At 36.0% G+C, this 6,186-nt stretch overlaps 1 protein-coding gene across 4 annotated transcripts in view; it reads left to right on the top strand.

Moving 5' to 3' along the window:
- The first annotated feature begins 1,315 nt into the window (after positions 1-1,315).
- sfmbt2 (Scm like with four mbt domains 2) overlaps positions 1,316-6,186 on the top strand; it is a 62,926-nt gene continuing 58,055 nt past the window's right edge. Inside the window, exon 1 of one of the 4 annotated variants that reach the window (XM_024288518.2) lies at positions 1,316-1,541. The gene's annotated coding sequence lies outside the window, so the exon portion shown is untranslated. Of the gene's footprint in view, positions 1,542-5,699; positions 6,170-6,186 lie in introns of those variants that run through there. The other 3 variants (XM_024288537.2, XM_024288531.2, XM_024288525.2) reach the window with 3 other exon arrangements.

Raw genomic sequence — 6,186 nt, 5'->3', positions numbered from 1 at the left:
TTCTGCGAAACGCCCTGGAAGTTGACGGTTGCATGCAGTTGGGTGATAAAAAGAAAGCAGGAGGGAGATAAAGCTGCACTTTTATGTCACAAGTGATTCGTGAGGAATGCAAGAGGCTTTGTCATCATTTCACTTCCTTGTTGCCATTCTGCTGGTCTGTAATGATCACTTGGAAAACTTTAACCCTTTAACACAGCAGATTTACTGTAACTTTTCAACTGTTGACACCATAATTCCAGTAGATCTTGAGGGGGAAAAGCGGCTCGAGAGTTATTTTTGTAAAAAATCAAGAAAAAGATAATTTTTTGCTAGTTTTATGTTTTAAAATCCAGTTTTAACACACAAAATTAAGTGTTAAATGTTAAAAGTCGTTATTTTTTGGGTTTAAATGAGCTAAGAGCAACTTATGTTTTAGCTAATTCATTCCTTTTTTTACAGTTTGATCTCGATTTGTGTTAAAAAGTTAAATAATTACTGACATTACAGTGCATTAAGAAGGTTGTGTTTAAGCATCACTCAGGTGTTAAAGAGTTAAACAAGGAAATTCAGTTTCAGAACCTGTTAAATATAAACTCAATATAAACAGACTCGAAATATTCACGTTTTTTAATGAATAGATGATATGTTAGGATGTAAAAAAGTTCTATAAAATGTTAAAGAAAGAAAAAAAAAACTACCAGAAAGAGTTATTTTTGTAAAAAATTCAGAAAAAAATAATTTTTGGCTAGTTTTATGTTTTAAAATCCAGTTTTAACACACAATATTACGTGTTAAATGTTAAAACTAGTTATTTTTTGGGTTTAAGTGAGGTAAACGCAACTTAAGTTTTAGCTTATTTGTTCGTACTTTTACAGTTTGATCTTTATTTGTGTTAAAAAGTTAAATAATGACTAAAATTAAAGTGCTTTGAGAATTTTGTGCTTAAGCATCACTGGTGAAATAATCAAGTTTTTTAATGATTAAATTATGTTACAATGCTCTATAAAATGTTAAAGAAAGAAAAAATAATGAAAAAAAACTTCCAGGAAGAGTTATTTTTGTAAAAAATAAAATGTATATAGGCTATATATTTTGTTAGTTTTATTTTTTAAAATCAATTTTTAACACATAAAATGAAGTGATTTTTGGTCAAAATTGTAATTTTTTGAGTATTAGTTAGCTAAAAACAACTTAAGTTTTAGTTGGTTTATTCCTATTTTTACAGTTTGATCTTTATTTGTGTTAAAAAGTTAAATAATTACGTCTTTTGAAAGTGTTTAGTTGTGTAATGTTTATGCTGGCTGGACTTTGAGGCTATAAAACAGATTCTGTTTGCTTCTTCTCGAAAAGTCAATGGAGGAGTTGAAAATATCTGTACATGATTTTGGACATGCGCAGACGGGAGATGCCATATTGAAACGGGGGCAGCTGAAAGACGTCGCTCGCGCTGCTCTGCTCGTGCGGACCGAAGAGAAGAAGAGGAGGGGGGAGAGGAAGGAAGGAAAAAAAAAAAGAAAAGCTGAGAGGGGGGGTCTTCTGAAGGAGAGAGGAAACCTGGACAGGTAAGGCAGGTGACGCCGGTTTCCGTGGTTATTTTTTTGTCCGTTTCGACGGCGCGAGCTGAAGAGTTATTTTGGTGCACGAGGCGGTTTCTGTCGCCCAACTTGTTTAAAAAGTCTCCCACGCGCGATGTTTAACGGTTATTTTGTTTCCCGAAATTATATATTTTTTTCGAGTTAAAAAAAAGAATTTACCGCAACCGCTCACTTAAATGGTTCGATTTTGAAATCAATTTTTTAAAATATTTTTTTTATTTCGAGTCACGCGGGATTTTCTGTTTTCTTCTTCTTCTTCTCTTTTTATTTTATTTCCTCTCACGCGGAGGTGCGGGAAAGCCGCCGGAAAATACCGGACACTTCCAAAATGTCAAAGCACTCTCAACATGGCGGTGCTGGCGAGAAGCGAAAACTGCGACTTAAAATCTTTGAAGGAGGAAAAAATACACCGGAGCCACTCCGCGAGCCCGGTTCGGTTTCTTTGGATGGAACCGAACGAGGTTTAATCAATTAAAATTAAAAGGCGGTTTTGGCGACTCCGTGGGAGTTTTTTTCCGCTGCAGTTTTGAGTGTGCAAAGTACATGACCGGAGCGGTTACACCCCTCACAGCCTCATCTTCCTTATGAGCACTCAGCGTTTCCTCTTTCACTTTTATTCAAAAATACTCATCCGATATACTATTTTTTCTTTTCTTTCCCCACAAATCTCTCCATCCTCCCTTTTTTTCTGCAGTTGATGGTGATTGTTTAAAAAAACTGCCTGAATTCAGATTAAAAGGATGAAAATGAAGCGACGATCGCCAGGAAAAATGAATAAATCATGTTTTTAGAGTTCTCTGAGCCCCTGAGATAAATATATTTGTTTCCATGGAGCTGCTGGATGGTAGAAAAAAATAGAATTAGTTAAATATTAATGGAAAATCTGCTTTTTGGGCAACTGATTATCAGTTTTTTGCATATTTATGGTGTTTTGTCCATTAAAAAAGCCTAAAATGTTCTCCTTTTATTGGAGAAACAAACTCAGAATGGACTTTGATTTCCACATTTTCTTCACCTGATATGAATTGTGATTTTTTTTTTTTTTTGGAGGACATTTATTCAATCATTTAAGGTTAAAACTGCGTTTCTGAGTATTTCTTTATTCAAATCATGATGGATGAGGAGCGCAAAGTCTTCCATCTCCGCTCCATTCAGATGCATCCACGTCCAGAGAAACAGATCCATTAACGTCTTCATTTTCCTGTCTGAGCTGCACATCATTTTTTTTTTCTAATGTTAACTTTAGGTTATGAGGGGCTGTAAACTTGCAGGTAAACAAAGTGTTGATGGGAAATTAGCCGAGGCTAACTTCAAGGGGTGTAAAAAAGATAAATTTAGCGATAGATCACGATACTTATTGGGCAACACTGGTATCAATTTCAAATGCTGATAAGGTGATATATAATTATTTACAGGCATTCTTCAGCGTCTTTCTTTTGTTTTCCACTCTTTTTTCTTATACTGAAACATATTTTATTCTGGAAATCAGACTGTTCCCTTTAAGAACAAATATTTCTTAATTTACCAAAATAAAAGCACCATAAATTTTTTTCTGTTTCAATTGTTGACTGTATTTAAAACAAAATCAGTTCTTTAGAACTTATGTCAATAAACTGAACTTTAGTCTCACGTTTTCAACTACAAAAAACACTTCATACTTTTACTTTGAAAATGAGAACCTTCACTGACACTTTACTTTGAAAAATCCAGTGTTAATGGCACATTTGGTTTGCGTACTTTATACACTTAAAACTTAACATTTTTCTGCAATTTTAGTGGTAATTACATTATGTAAAATGTGTTTTACTACACAGTACTTTACTGTATTCATACAAATCATAAATCGGCACAAATATTCACACTCACATTATTGCAAGTATCTGAGTAATTGTCACTCTAATAATGACAATTGATATAATTAATTAATTATTAATTAGTTTAGCCGATTACAGTTCTTGTAGATAGCCGTATCGTGAACGTTGTGTGGACGTGTTCTGATATGACTTCTATTCTGAAATTCAGATTTGTTGTATTTTATTTGTTTAAATTGTCGATAGTGTTTATAAGAAATTCATCATGCTAGCAGTCATGTTACGTCACATAAGTCATCACAAAGTTTTAGCAATCACTTTAATATTCAATACATGTTTTAAATCCAAATTACTGCCTGTATTTAAAACAAAATCTAATTTTCTACAAATTATTTCATCAAACTCAATGTAAGTATTATTTTTTATATCCACCCACCAAAAACACTTGATAGCTTTATTTTGAAAATGAGAATCTTTATTGACACTAAGTTCTGGTGACAGTATCCCTTTAGTTTAGCTAATATTCTTAAAATCCATCATTATCCTCCATTTTTATATAACATTTAATAAAAGTGTATTTTACTATACTTATAAATATCGCAAATTTGCGACCTTGGACGTCACAAACAGTCAAACACATTGCAGATATGCGGTTATTCTGATATTTGTTATAGTCCTACTAACCAAAACTAGACAAACTACGAATCGGCAATCTTGGACATCACAAATAATCACACTCAAATTTTTGGGAAGAGATTGCAAATATCTGAGTATTCCGATACTTGTCAATGCCCTAATGACAATTAATATAATTATTCATTAATTAGTTTATCTGACTACAGTTCTAGTAGATAGCCGTAACTCCAAAACTATAGATGAACGTGATGCAGACACGTTCTGGTACGACTTCTCTGCCACGCTAGCAGTCGTGTTACGTCACATAATTGATCACGAAACATTTGCAATCACTTTAATATTTAATATACTTTTTTATTCAAATTATTGACTATTATTAAACAAAATCAGTTTTTAGAAGCTGAACTTTAGTCTTAAATTTTTCATTCACCCACAAAAAATATTGGAAAGCTTTATTTTGAAAATGATAACCTTTATTGACACCAAGTTCTGATGACAATATCCCTTTAGTTTAATTAAGATACTTAAAATCTGACATTATCCTGCAATTTTATACTTAACATTTCATAAGAGTGTAGTTTACTACATTTATAAAGATTGATTTCAGACGTCACAAACAGTCGTAGTAAAATTTTCTAGAATTGCAAATATCTGTGTTTTCTGATACTCGTTATAGCCCTACTTACCAAAAGACAAACTCTTACCACTCTTGGATTCATCTAAAAGCGGAGAACCTAATAGGTTGTAATGCAATAAAACCCAGTGGTAGTTAATCTCCTAAATCCCCCATTAAATCTTTGGCATAGAGGAAAGCAGAAGGGCAGCACGTGGATGCACAGCACCCCATCTGGGGGATGATCGATTAAAAAAAAAAAAACCCTCAATCTGAGACAAATGTTCTGGGATTAACGCAACCCACTAGTTTAATCTGCAAGGGACCAATCTGGGCTGCTGCCCTGAGGGACGCCGCAGGCCAGCTTAACAGAAAATTGGGTTTTAGGAGGGAAAAAAAAACCAAAATATCTGGAAATGGGTTTAATTTGGAGAAAAAAAGATTTGATGACAGTAGCAGTTGGAGAGTTTCCTGTCCCTCAGGGCTTCAAACCTGTTAGACGGGTGATCTTAACACAAAACGCTAACATGTTTTATGCTTCTTTGCACACCTAAACAAAGATAACACCAGGCTGAGCACTCAACAAGAGATTCAAACGTTTACACAGATCATAAACACGTCAGGCAAAATTTACAGGAAATTACGCCCGGAATCTGGACTTTGATGCATTTCCTGTTTGCCGGCGTCAGCATTGATGGATTGCCATAAAGCATCTCTGGGCTTTGCACGTCAAGATTGAGCCTTTTTTTTTGCCTCTAATTTCTGTGAAGCACAGGTGGTAAATGAGAGGTCCCACCCTTTACTGTTTGTCAAAGCCTCCAATTAAAGCTCAGTTTAGCCACGCACTCAGTACTTCTCTCCACAAAAAGGAAGTTTTGTGACTTTAATTAGGAGTTAAACAAGCAGATAAGAGGTTGAAAGAATAGAAAAAGTAAGAAATGTTTTTCCTTTTACTGTGAGAGTCTTGTTGGAGAGGGGAAACTTGGCTCTGAAAGTGTTGGAGCAAACAAATGGTCTGCGTGGGATAAAACTGCCACTTCCAGAGGATTTTCAGGAAAAACCAGGTTCAAGTGCTGCCGTGAACTCCTGCCGGCGCTGCGCGGTTGCAGAGGCTCACAGCCGTGACGCAGCAGCAGCAGCAGCAGCGCTGACTGAGGGCAGGCAGCAGCAGCGTCATGTGAGCCTGATGAGCTCAGCGGTTTGTTTACGCAATGGATATGCGGCCGGGGCCGGCGTGGGACGTCAAGGTGGTGCGTGCGGTGGGGGCTGGCACACGCGCGCTCTTGTGACTGCGCAGGCTTTGCACCGGAGCCTTCATCCTCGGTTTGTTTTTCTTCAGGCTCTTTTGTGTCCTGTGTGGGCGCTCAAGACCCCACGCCGGGCTCAGCCGAGCAGGGAATATATTTGTATTTTTTTTGCTTTTTCTGGAGTTTTTGTTTTGGTCATGGACTCTAATTTCCAGGTTAATGAAAGTAGGTGGAAACTTATGTGTGAGCTTCTGTTGATGTGACGGCATGACTGAGGACAACCACGAGGTTTGTGTGACTAACCT

The sequence above is a fragment of the Oryzias melastigma genome, linkage group LG23 (genome assembly GCF_002922805.2).
Source record: "Oryzias melastigma strain HK-1 linkage group LG23, ASM292280v2, whole genome shotgun sequence".
Classification (NCBI taxonomy): domain Eukaryota; kingdom Metazoa; phylum Chordata; class Actinopteri; order Beloniformes; family Adrianichthyidae; genus Oryzias; species Oryzias melastigma.
The sequence above is the reverse complement of the archived record's forward strand: the minus strand, read 5'-3'. Positions and strand labels throughout refer to the sequence as shown.